Below are 14008 nucleotides of genomic sequence, written 5' to 3'. Positions count from 1 at the left end.
AATTCATCCCCACATCACAAGGCAACTCTGGGCAGCCATAAGAAGTAGAAATTCTAAGGAGAATACAAGTCCAAGAAGTGCTACTTAAAGGTTAGTGCATCTATATACCTAAAACTCTTTAATTTCATGATTAGGGACTTGAATTTAGTATGAAATTGTAAGTTAAATGAACTAAAACTCATGTGTATGTGTACCATAAATTTCGGCAGTCCTAAGGAAGGAATGAGTCTGATTGTTTTAATGGACTTAGAATGAATTAGAGATTATGTTTAAGGTGTATATACACATATATGATGAATGAAAGTGTTTAACTAGGTGTATGGGTGAATTGAAATGGGAAATTAGGGTTTTGGGAGTGAAAAATTGGACTTGGCTTATGAAATGATTAATGGACATTCTAATGGTCAATTAGTGAGCATTTAAGGCAAGTTAATCATAATTTGAAGTGAGCTAATGCATGGCAAACTGAAATGGGAAGGCTGCCTAAAGACAGTAGAAATGAGGCTGTGAGTCCAGCCTGTTTGGACTGCCATATCTTTGGCTGTGCAGGTCCAATTGGTGTTTGGACAATTGGACATGAAATTAGACTTATAATGGCACAATTTTGCTGAAGAAACCATGTCCAAAAGACCAAAGCAAGTGGACCAAAAATTGGCCCCAATCCGGATACCCTGCAAACAGGTTCTGTAGAATGACCAAATGAACAGTAACTGTTCATTTGGCCATAACTCACTGTAGATATGGTCAATTGACCTGAAATTTTTACAGAAACAAGTTAAGACATAGACAAACAACTTTCATGAAGAAACCTACCCCAAATTATGACCAGAACCTATCCAACAAGGCAGTGGCAGTCACTGTTCATTGTACTGTAGATTTGGTAAATTCTGCAGTTTTGCAATCCGGCCAGCTGTGGTTTTTGGACCATATCTGGAGTTACAAAACTCCAAATGGAGTGATTCAAAAAAAGAAATTCAACTAGAAAAAATAAGGAACAACTTTCATGTTTACCATTTCCTCAAATTTTCACTGTAACAGTCACCAATGGAACAGTAAAGTTGGGTTACAAAAACTGAAAATTCTGCTTCCCTTGGTTTAAACTTAGAAATGGTATTAATGCTTAATGCCAACAAGTTTTGAATGCAAAATATGGTATGTTGGGAGTGTCAAAACCAATGTACCTATTTTCTATCAAAAAGTCAACATTTTTGTTGACCAATGAGGTGAATAGTGACACCAAAACTTGAAATTCAAAATTTGAAGAATTCAAAAGTATCAAATGCCCTAGTATACCTAACAAGATTGGTTTGGATAGTTTGGCATGCCAATAGGGTTCAGTTAGCAGTACTGCACATGGAAATATGCCATTCTGTGATTTTATGGCTTTTAGCCATTTTGATATTGTGTTGAGACTTGGCCTCGTGCCTAATATTATTTACAGCTTGTTAGCTGCTCATGCACACCGGAGATACATATGTGACCGATGGTGTGACGGCCCGAGGTACTTGATACCCAAAGCGGTTTACCCGCTTATCCATCCACTGCTCAAGATAGGTTACTTGGGCAACCAAATGAATGAAAGTGGACAAAGTTAACGAAATAAATGGATATACAAATACAAAACAAATAAGACATATACATTTAATGCATATTTATTTCTGTTATTTCTTTCTATTTTATTATTGCACCACTAAGCATCATTGCTTAGCGCGTTGCTTTTGCCACGCGTAGGTTCTGGAGATACTGATCGTGAGCCCAGTAGACCGCAGACTGGGTGAGTCCATCCTGCAGCTCTGCACAGTGTCCGTGTCACCTCACCATCCGCAGTGCATTGGTAGGACACTAGGTTTCATTTTGGTATTTTATAACTAACTTTTATTTTTTTTCATGTGTAAATGAACTTATGGATGTATTTTGATGTTCATGTAAATAATGAGAATTGTGTTTGTGAATGGAAAACTGAATGTTTATCTGTGTTTTATACACGATTACCACATGAGCTGAATGATTGAGAAACGAAATTCAAAAATATTGAGATTTTGATATTGGAGTTTGAAAGTGATGAGATATGAATATTGGAAGTGTTTTTAACAGGTTTCGAAGAACTGTTTTCTCCATTTTTAGTCGGCACTCTGCCGGATTTTCTTTAAAATTTTCGGAACCTAAAATAAATAATAATTTCGATAAATGGCTTAAATAAATTATATTTCATAAACTATATTCAAAACTATGACAAAAATTGATTAAGTTAAAATAGAGGGTGCCGATACACCGTGTGACATTGCTTACTCGATATACTGTACACGGGTAAGGGGTGTCATAGGGATGCCTCCATATGAAGCTTTGTATGGCAGAAAGTGCAGAACTCCCTTATGTTGGGATGAAGTAGGTGAAAGGAAGATGATTGGGCCAGAAATTGTTCAGCAGACAGAGAAAAAGATCAGATTGATCAGAGATAGACTCAAGGCTGCATCAGACCGTCAAAAGTCCTATGTTGATATGAAGAGAAGAGATATTGAATATGCAGTGGGTGATAAAGTATTCCTCAAAGTTTCTCCTTGGAAGAGGATTGTGAGATTTGGCAGAAAGGGGAAACTGAGTCCTCGTTTCATCGGACCATATGAGGTTCTGGAAAGAGTGGGTCCTTTAGCATATCAGTTGGCATTACCTCCGGAGTTAGCAAGGATACACAATGTCTTCCATGTGTCCATGTTAAGGAGGTATAGATCTGACCCATCTCATGTACTGTTAGTTGAAGAGATTGAGGTAAATCCAGACCTCTCATATGAGAAAGAACCCATAAAAATTCTGGCATATGAGGTGAAGCAGCTGAGGAATAAACAGATACACCTGGTTAAAGTGCTGTGGAACCATCATTCAGGCCAAGAAGCTACTTGGGAACGTGAAGAGGATATGAGGAGACAGCACCCACAGCTGTTCAGAGACTAATGCTAGGTAAAAATTTCGAGATGAAATTTATTTAAGGGGGGGAGAATTGTAACACCCCTATGTTTGGTAGTGCATACTACTGTTCCGGTGACCAGTGTTGTCCGGACAGCTAGGATGCCTAGAACTACACTTCGATATGAGTGAGGAGACATAAAATAATGAAATACAAGAAAAGAAAATACAAGAAAAACAAAGGAAAAATAATAGCAAATAAATGTAACCAAGTTAAGCGAGCCGAGAACCCTAGCGATGGGTGACCGTACCGGGAAGTCACGGCGTGGACCGTTGACTAGCCATGGACTGTAGGAAACTCTGGAAAATATTTTTAGGACTTAAATAGACACCTATTGAAATACAAATATCATTAGAACTATCAAAGAAAAATTAAATAATTAGTACAAAGAAAAGTGAGAAATCGAAAAACGGACAAAACCCGGTGTTACCGAAAAATAGGGAATGCAACCCGAACAGGGGCATTGTGGTCATTTGACACCCCGAGTTGTCTTTTGACCTAAATTTCCATTGAAAATAAATAATATTACACTTGGAAAATATAATAAAAAATTAAATTAGGGGTACCTAATGTAAATAGCCAAAAGTGGAGTGAAATTTGGGTAATTAGCACTTAAATAATATTAAATCAATTTCTTATGTGAGTGGACCACTAAGGGATTATAATATGCATTAAGTGGGCAAATTACTCCACTAAAACTTCATCTTCCACCTTTGAAGACCACCATTGCCGTAAAGAAAGCCTTAGAAACCACCATTGTTGTCCCATTTGTGAGCTTCATGCATCCATGATCCAAGCTTCAAGTGGTTAGGGTTTCTTCACTAAAAGTAACCACCACACCTTGGGCAGTATTTAGGGAGTGAGAAAGGTAAGTTTTGATGAGTTTTTAAGAAGCTTAAAAATAGGTAAGTTTGTGTTTTTGAATGTTGCTTTGTTAAAGTTTGTAAGCATGTTATGGATGTTTGATTTATGAAGAAATTTTTGAGTTTTGATGTTGAATGGGAATGTGTACTTTTGGTAGCCATGGAAGCACCTTGAAGGCAGTTTAATTGTGCTTGTAAATGGTGAATTAAATGATTGATTAAATGTATATTGTGTAGGAAATTGTTTGGGTAATGCATACTTAGTATGTGTAAGTGTAAAATGAGATTTAATGCTTGAAAAGTAATGGAATGTAAGTGTACCATTGTGGCAGTTTACTAACTCTTGAGGAATGCTGGAATTCATGCTTGGTTTATGGAATAATGATGTTAAAATGTGTTGGTTGTTATGGCAGTTTGAGTGTATGTATGGTAGTGTGAAGTGGGCATGTAAATGACCATGAATTGGTGATTGAATTGTTGTAAATTGAATTGGACAAATTATGCATTTGTTGGTGCACATTGAATGTAATTGTAAGCTTCCAAAATGACCTATAATATATTGTAAATTATGTTTAGGTTGTGGTACAACCAGAATTGGTTTGAATGTTAAGTTTGGTGAGTGTTAAAAGTGATGCTTGATGTGTATGCAAGAATTGCAATAAGGCAGTTTGAGTTTTAGGCCTAGAACTTTAATTGTGTGGCTCCAATTGGTATGAGACCAATTGGAGGTGAAACTAGGCACAAAATGTGCCAACTTTCGTGAAGGAAGCTTGCCAAAATTCTGCTTGCAAGGTAGCTTGAAAATTGACCAAATCCGGATTAAGTGCAAGTAAGGCCTGAAAAGTGACCATTTGGGCAGAAGTTAGTGTTTAGGCCATAACTCACTCAAAACAGCTCCAATTGACCTGAAATTTTAACCATGAATAGTTAAGACCCATATCTACAAGTCTTATGAAGACACCAAAGCCCAGAAATGACCATAATCTACTCAAACAGCTTGCACAAGTTCGGGTCCAAAAACTGGCCGAACCTAAAATGACCTAAAGTGACCTAAAATGACCAATTTTGGTGCAATTTGACCAGAAATAGTAAAATGACCATAACTTGGTCTACATAACTCAGAATGACCTGAAATTTTGCCCCGCGTTCCATAAGAAATAGATCTACAAGTTTGTAGTTTAGACCGAAACCCGAAAACCGAGGGAATTAGGTCAAACTAGTATCCCAGAATCCAGCAAATTACAAGAAAATGCAGTATACACGGAAATGAACTTGGTAACATGTACCAACCCTAAAATACTATCGAATGTGACATATTAATAACATTAAAACCTAATTTACCTAGAATGCATCGAGGGTCGACATATTAGGTTGACTAAGCAAATATTAGAATTCAGTGAATTAATTATCAAGCATTATCGTTAGAGACAGTTTAATTTAGTACTGAAACACTTCAAATTGTGTTTCTCAGTTAGCAAAGACTCAGGAAAGGGGAAGGAAACACTGAGTCAAGACCAGGAGACAGTTATCAGAGGTTTGTGCACAACAACTATTTCTTTTGAATTTTTCAATTGAAATGAATTATGACTATTTTTACATTATTATTTTAAATTGTGGAAATGTGTTTGAATGGATATTTATTGCTTGAAAAGCATTGTAAATGGTTTGAAACTATGAGAAATTGTTTGAATGATATTGATGGATACTTATTGATTGAAAAGCATTGGAAATGGTTTGAAACCACAGCTATCATGTATATTGATTGTATTCCTTGCTAGCTTGTCTAGTGGGACGAATTGAATTCCCTCTCTGGCTGAAGTGTTGAGGTGTGTGCCTGTTGAGGACGAATTGGATGAGTACTCATATTTTTGCTAGCTAGCTATGTTATTCCTCATTAGCCATCGGTTTCTGGGACGAATTGAATACCTCATTAGCCATCGGCTTTTGGGACGAATTGAACTTTGGAACATGATTAAGCTGTGTGTGATTTATTGATATGTATTGTGAGATTGTGAAATGAATTTAAATTCTTATTGACATTCACTGTCTTTTGAATTTAACTATGTTTTGATTTCTGAGATTTATTATGATATTGTGTTAAATTCCTTATGACATTAATTGTCTTAAATTTAACTATGATTTTATGTATCCATCATTTATATGATTTATGAATTGTGATTTAAAGTTGTATTTGGTTAATGTTGTGCACCACTGAGACATTGTCTCAGCGATAGCTTTTCATTGCTGTCGCAGGTAGACAGACGGATAGGGCAGCAGATTAGGCTGCTAGTACATCCAGCGAGAGATTATCGGGTATAATGAGTATACCACATTTTGCATTTTGTACTGTAATGTATGACCACTGTATGTATATATTGTTTTTTGTTTTGAGCAGTTGTAAATTAAAATTGTGCATTGAAGTTGTAAAGTAAATTATGAGATATTTTGACTTGTAAAATTTATATTATATTTCTTTTATCTCAGTCTTTGAAAAATTAGTATGGATTTGAGTTGAGAAATATGTTGTGTTGAGAAACATGTTGGAGTTGAGATTTGAAAATATATATTAAAGTGCTTTTTACAGGTTTTCTGAAGAAATGTTTTATCCAAAATACAGATGGCACTCTGCCAAAATTTTTACAAAAATTCCAAATAATTTAAATGTGATAGTTCTATCGCTTCAGTTCAAAAAGGTTTTTAACACCTGTAAATAGTGCTCACCACTGTAAAAGAAGTAAGAAAAGTTTTTAAAATCCCTTGTAGTGTATTTAATGGGTTATTAGTAGACGAAGTTGGTAATTTATTAGGTATACTATGGGATCATGTTATGCCTTACAGAGGGGTAGGGTGTGACATCTATCTTTTTTATTGGTTGATTGTGGGTATTCCCTCACTTTCAAATACCTTCTTATGTCTCTGTACCATTTCCATTCGTTTTCTAGGTCCAAATGTGTTATTACCAATCCTTCATATCACAGAATTCTACTCATTAAGATAACTGGCTGAGTCAACTTTTGATCACTCTTTTCTTATAGAGATGCCAAAGTAGCTAGGGAATCAACCATCTGATTCTAAGCTCAAGGCATGTGCTTTGTGATTACCTTATCAAAAATTAGTTAATAGTTTCTTTACATACTCCAAGTATGCCCTCAATTTTCCGTCCTTCAACTCCCATTAATATAAGAGACCATTAGTATCGAATCTATAATTACTTCTACTTTCTTAGCCCTAACAACTATCAATACTTCTAGGCCACAAATGCATGCCTCATATTCAGATCTGCAGGGATCTTGTGTTAAACTATATCCAGATCAATCCCAGGCATATCCTTGTAAGACTAAGCAAACACTTCTTGGTACTTTGTTAATAAAGTTATAAATATTTCTTTCTTTTTAAGTTAGATCTTCAACTGATTTTATTTCTTTAGGGTTTTCTAGTGTACACAAATTAATAGAGATCGATTTTAATGTATTAATAGAAATAGATTCTAAATGGTTATGAATGTCATATGTATGCTATTAAGATAAACATTAAATATGTAAACAAAAGATTAGTCATGTTATTGATCTTTTACTCAAAATTGACATCAAATACATCAGAAATTTAAACATGAACATTATTGTCATTACAAAAGATAGACTAAAACTTAGGAATGTGGCTCTAGGTGCTTGGCTTCCATGTAGTCTTTAGATTAGTTGTGTCGATTTTCTTTTCTAACTCTTTCATATGTGATAGCTCCTAATCATCCGTCCAAATAATTACCCCTTTTTTAAGAACTTAGGAGGCTTTGGCTCTTCTTGCTCTTCAATTGGCTCGTAGCCCAAATCATACTTTGTGATCTGCCCTTTGATCTCAAGAAAAGTCACCAGGTTATCTATATGTTTTCCTAGGCCCATGCCAGAAAAAAACTTCATTCCCTTCTTTATAGTAGCCACTTTTGGATACATCTAGTCTTCATAGATCCTAGCAACTTGAAAACTAGACATTGGTGGAGTTAAACCATCTATTTACAATGTAGCTACCTTCCCATCAGAATCAGTCCAGACATCCAAAGGACCCTTATCATCGCTAGAACTATCCCAAATGCCAATAGCCATTATAAACTGAGGTTCAACGAGCTTTTAGATGGATTACTTAAGGTCAATAATTCAGTCAGGGTAATTTAGGCTGGTGGAAATCATGTAAAGACTCGACAGAGGTGGAAAATTATGGTTAGCCATAGGGCTGGTGCGAGTTTTCTATTGAGTTTTTGGGTCAATTATCTTTTTGGCATCAATTAGGTCTTGGATCTCATGCTTAAGCTAGAAGCATTGGTCAACTTCATGATCATGGATTTGGTAAAACTAGCAATATTGGTTAATATCATAGCTAGGTGGGAGTGAATTTGGTGGTGGTCTAAGTGTGTGGGGCCACAGAAAGCTGATGAAGTAAAATTATATGGACATTTAGGGTTAATATTCATTGCATTTTCTTAACTAGTCTCTTTTATGTTTATTTTTAAGAATTTTTAATAATATTTTATAAAACTTGTTAATCCAACCCAATTCTTTGATTTTTTATATTTTATCATGTATTTTTATGCAGTTCCAGAGCCAAGAATGAGTTTAGAAGAGATTTGGAGGTCAAAAAGTGAAGAATGGAAGGCCAGAAGAATTACATTGCCCGTGTAACCTACCTTATAATGACTAAGGCTAGGAGCCATTACCGGCGCTAAGGATCGGGTTAGCTTAAGGCTGTTGAAACATGTAGCAAGCTAAAACCTATAAAACATATACATATTCCTGCACCTCACCATCTAAGCATACTTAAAACCATTACACTTTAGTCTTTCCATCCATACATAAGCATCTTTAAGATAAAAATGGTTCATAATTGGAACCTTGACATACTTAAGCTATAAAACGTAATGGTTCAATGTGCATACCCCCTAAAAAAATTAATATAATGTATATATCATCATACTTAAAAATATTACATAACTTCAAATTTTCCATAATTACCAACACAGTACTATCCATTCATATTTTACATGTCCATCTACCCATACATTATATATAAAGGAAACGTCTAAAGCTACCCCTAATGCTCTCTCTTCAAAGATCTCTTTTAGTCCTGCAACCCTATATCTAGGGGTTAGGGGAAAGGGATAAGCTTACACAAGCTCATTGAGTAAACTAATCAACATTAATTGTATCATTAACTCACATATATGCAATGCATCATTCACATGGGTTTTCACATCACAAATATTTCACGTAAGATGGACTTATCACTAGTAACTCCCTAAACTTTTGCTTAGAGCATGACATGAGTCATGCACCCAGGGCAATTTATATATCTCCCCTGACGAGGCATCATAAAGATCTCCCCATAAAATTTACTTATGGATCCATAACATACATAACATAACATAGTCATTAACATGGGGAGAGTTAGTGGGTCATCCAACATCCATCAATGCACCAATAACAATTATGCAATTATGCAATATCTTCGTGTTCTAGATACATACACCCTAAAAAAATATAACATGATGCATGAGGATGATCATAAATTAGATTTAAAAAGTTTATATTTTATTAAGGTTAGAGTTACTCACCTCTTGTAGCCTATCAATCACCTAACTCGAACCATAACTATTGTCGGATCCTTAACCTTCTGAGTCTCTCATGCTCGATCTCATAAAATCGGACCCTAGAGTGTTATGCAAGATTCTGAAACTCCATACATATCATAAATATCTTATTCTAGGCCCTTAAGAACCATGAAACCATGTTTTGGAATCTTAGAAAAGAAGGGAGAAAAAGTAAGGCAGAGTCTACTTTGGCTATCGAAGTTTTGAACTTTGGCTGCCAAAGTCTTAGGCTTTGAACAACATTTTTATCTAGTGTTGACTGCAGCTGTCGAACCTGAAAATTTTTTAGATTTTCTGAGAAACTACATGCTTTGGCTGCCAAACCTTTAGCTTTTAGCAATCGAACCTGGGAATTTCCAAAATTTTCAAGTTAAAAACCTACAGAATCCTTCTCCCATTAACACACAAAGTCACTTTAAAGTTTTAAAACACAATCCAATCATATGTACACATTTCTAGGGCCTAAAACAACTTGAAATCATGCTTAATACCCACTTACATTAACCAAGAACTCAAACCCTAGGTTTTTTCTAACCTAACATAACATATATGTGGATTTCTTCAAATCCATCAAGGGAAACTAGCCATTTAAGGCTCATAGCGCTTAAACATTACTAAACTAAAAATAAAACATGAAATTTTCACATAAATCACAAAACCCTAACCCTAACATGCATAAATTTCCCAAAAACTCAACTTAAAAATAACTTTTCACGAAATTGAAGTTAGAGAAACCTAATTTCTCATCAATTTTCTTAGATCTACCTATTAGATTAAGAAGAAAAGAATGTTACCTATTTTCTTGGAGCTTAGAGATAAGAGAACCAAAACTCCAAAGATTGGATCTACTCTTTCAAACTCTTAAATGGAAGAATTCACCTCTAGATCTTGAAAAACCTAAGAAATCTCTCCAAAAAGCTCCTTGTTTGCCCCAAAGTTGAGAGAGAGAAAATAAGAGAAAAACTCAAGTGTTTTGAGCAGAAAAATGAGCTTCGGTCCCTTTTTATACCCTTGATAGTCAAGGGACTTTCAGCTACCGAAAGCTTCAGTTCCGGCTGCCAGAGTCCATTCTATCCAAAAAGGGATTTAAGCCGAAAAGGGGACTTCAGCTACCGAAAGTCCATCCTTTGGCTACCAAAGTTTCTTTTGCCCAAACACACATTTGAAAATTTTGGGGGAAAAAAAACTTTTAAAACATTTTTTTTTTCATTTTTTAAATACATTTTGAACACATCACACATATATACATAAACATATTTTCACATCTTACTACCACTCTATTGTCAGTGTAGTTTTAATTTTCACTAGAATATTCCATCAAGGATAGATATTCTGATGTCAGAAAGTGGTGGGTATTACATTCTCCCCCCCTTAAGAATATTCATCCTCAAATGTTAAAACGAACACATAAAAACATAACATAACATACATAGCATATTTAACATACCTAGAAAAGGTGAGGATATTATTATATCATAGAGTCACGAGTCTCCCATGTGCACTCTTCCATGTTATGGCGATTCCATAACACATTGACCATAGGTATCTCTTTGTTCCTTAGGTTTCTTATCTACGTATCCATAATCCAAATAGGTTGTTCAACATAAGAAAGATCTTCTGAAATTTTCATTTTTGGTTTACTTATAACCTTGTTCGGATCAAACTTCCTCAACATAGAAATATGGAACACCGAATGTGTGATGCCCCTTATCCATCTACAGTGTAGCCGAGCAAAGCATGCCACATTCAGTGCCGGAGTACCCTATCTTATCTTGTCCTGTCCATTGTTAATTTTAAATATCATTTATTTATATGTGGAAATTTTTTTTATCACAATTTATTTCTGTGGAGACTTGGGCAGAGCCTCCTCTATTTTATTAGTATCTGGTGGGTTCTAATATTTACCTGTCAACATAATCATATTCTACTCATTTCCTTATACATCATGTCATTCACAAATTTTCATGTAATTTTAAGAAAATGATATATAATATAATTCATTCATATGGAAATTTATATACAAAAGTTCACAAGCTTTATTTACAATCCAAAATATAATTACAATTTATTTACAATGTTCAAAATGAATCACACTGTATCTACTTATGTACAATAAACAAAATGCAAAATCTAATAACATGGGCCCTACCAAAATAAATACTGCTGAGGTGACTAGCAGACACTGGCATATTTGGTCAATCTTGATCAGGGCACTATTGCTGCAGCTGTGTCTGGTCTCTAGTACCTGTGCGATGGAAAACCAACAAGCTAAGCGAATTGCTTAGTGGTGCAAAATTTAAAATAAAATTAACTAAATAATTAAAATAATTATTCTATGCTTAATCTCATAAAATCTAAGTCATTTATGAATTTTCTGCACTTTGAGAATAATTAGATTTAACAGTATCTTTTCTGTTCATTTCTCTTATTTCTAGTCTTAATTAATTTATAACAGTACCCAAGTAACCTATAACAGACTATAAGTGCTGGATACCCGAGGGTATACTGGTTAGACAACCATATGTCTACCATGTATACAACTGTCATGTCAGGCACAAGGCCAGTGGGCAGGCTTTTAAAGCTAGAAATAAAATTAGGCACAATGGCCAACGAGCAGACATATAGCCTGTAAAATAATCATATCAGACATATTTTGTCAATCAATGATTATTCATGTAGACAGTACTACTATCTGTAGTCCCTAATTGGTATATCAATCGATCCGAGCTATATAATTAAGCCTAGGTTTACTTTGGGCAATTAAGCATTATTAATTTCTTATTAGACTTTTCATGTCATTTTGTAGTGGGAACGTAGATCCCACATACCTCTCTTATATAATTTAGTGCTTAGCAACATATTAGGGTTAAAACCCTACATAAAATAATTTGTCTGCTGAACCTTTCTTTAGGTTCAGTTTTAGTATCTTAATTTTACCTATCAATTTGATCAATTTGTGGCCACTGTTTGGCCACACTTCCTTCATGGAAGTTATTCCTCTATGTCTTGCCTTTATTTTCCCTTTTGAATCATGTCATTTGGGCTTTTAGAACTCAAGTTATGTCAAATAACTATAAATAGTTCATTTCCAAATTCTGGTTCCTTAACTAAGCAGGTTTTGGAATTACACTTTACCAATTTAATTGGACAAGTTGCAGCCACATCTAGGCCTAGTTTTCTTTAATAGAATTTGTTGCCCTATGTCTTATGGTCACTTAAAATTTTGAATTGCAATTTTTCAAGTTTTTTAGAATTAATTATAGCCAAATCACTGGCCTAGACTCATGTACCCTATGCCAATAAGATTCCAGTTCTGGTCAGTGGCTTTGACTCAATTTTAGGGTTCTTACATTCATAATTTGAGGACATTGTCTAAAACAAAGTTGGAGCCCTATTTCTTAGTTTCCAAGATAGTATGGCTCATCTTAATTGGAGTTTACTAGTGGGAGATATAACTAAAAGACTGTTCAAGTGGTCACTTAGGCAATTTCCAAAATTTGCATACTAACTTGACCTAGCCAATTGACCTAGTTCTCTTTATTTCTAGGTTTTGGTCAAGATACCAATGTTGTATATTGATGTCTTTTGGAAAATTTGCCACAAATTTCATTGCATTTGAATTTTTTGAGACCAAGTTATGGTCTTTTTGCCAAAACTAGTCGGGTAAGCCTAAGTCCAACAATTTCTGGGCAAAATGGTTTTGGACAGTTTTGTGACTTAACTTGGGCCAGCAATTTGGTTTGGTTAAAGGAATTTATGGGCTCTGTGTCCCTCATGAAAGTTGTAGCCCTATGTCTAAGCTTTCCAATGGTATAAAATTCAGGTCATTTGAACCTGTCTAGAGGGAGTTATGATCAAATGAATGTGTACTGTTTATTTGGTCATTTTTCTGGGTTCATTGTATGATCAGCCGGATTGGAACAGAAATTAGGTCAATTTATGGATAGAATTTGGGCATGGTTTCTTCATGAAAAATAAAGTATTTTGGGTCTAGTTTCATCTTCAATTAGAGCAACACAAATTCAGTTATGGCTCAAAACACATACTAGACTTGTAAAGTCCCAAACTTGCAGGGAAAATGTACACTCCCAAATCATTCCTCCAATCTCCCAAACTACAATTTGACCTACATGGCACTTCTAAATATCATCAACTCATCTAAACAAAGTCAAATTCTAGCAATTACACAAAATCTCCAATAGTTAGGTCAAAACCCTAACTCAAAGTTCCAATCTCATGCATACCCAAAACAATTCAATTTCTAATGCATATAAGGTCATCAATTAACTTCACTAACCAATTCATAACCATAAAAAATATCAATTTCACTCACTTGTTATGGCTGTCGAAATTAGTGACCTCACAAACCCATTGTTTTCTTAGTTTTTCATGCAACTTTAACTCATCTCAACCTTAATTCAAGGTTTTAATGAAGAAAGAAAGAGAGATTAAGCACTAACCTTAATGACCCAATTCTTCAAGTTGCCAAACTTCACTAATTCCAAATTTCTTTGCTTCAAATCTCTTTGTCTTGGTGTAGGGATGATT

Source organism: Hevea brasiliensis, chromosome 4, assembly GCF_030052815.1.
Source record: "Hevea brasiliensis isolate MT/VB/25A 57/8 chromosome 4, ASM3005281v1, whole genome shotgun sequence".
NCBI lineage: Eukaryota > Viridiplantae > Streptophyta > Magnoliopsida > Malpighiales > Euphorbiaceae > Hevea > Hevea brasiliensis.
The sequence above is the reverse complement of the archived record's forward strand: the minus strand, read 5'-3'. Positions refer to the sequence as shown.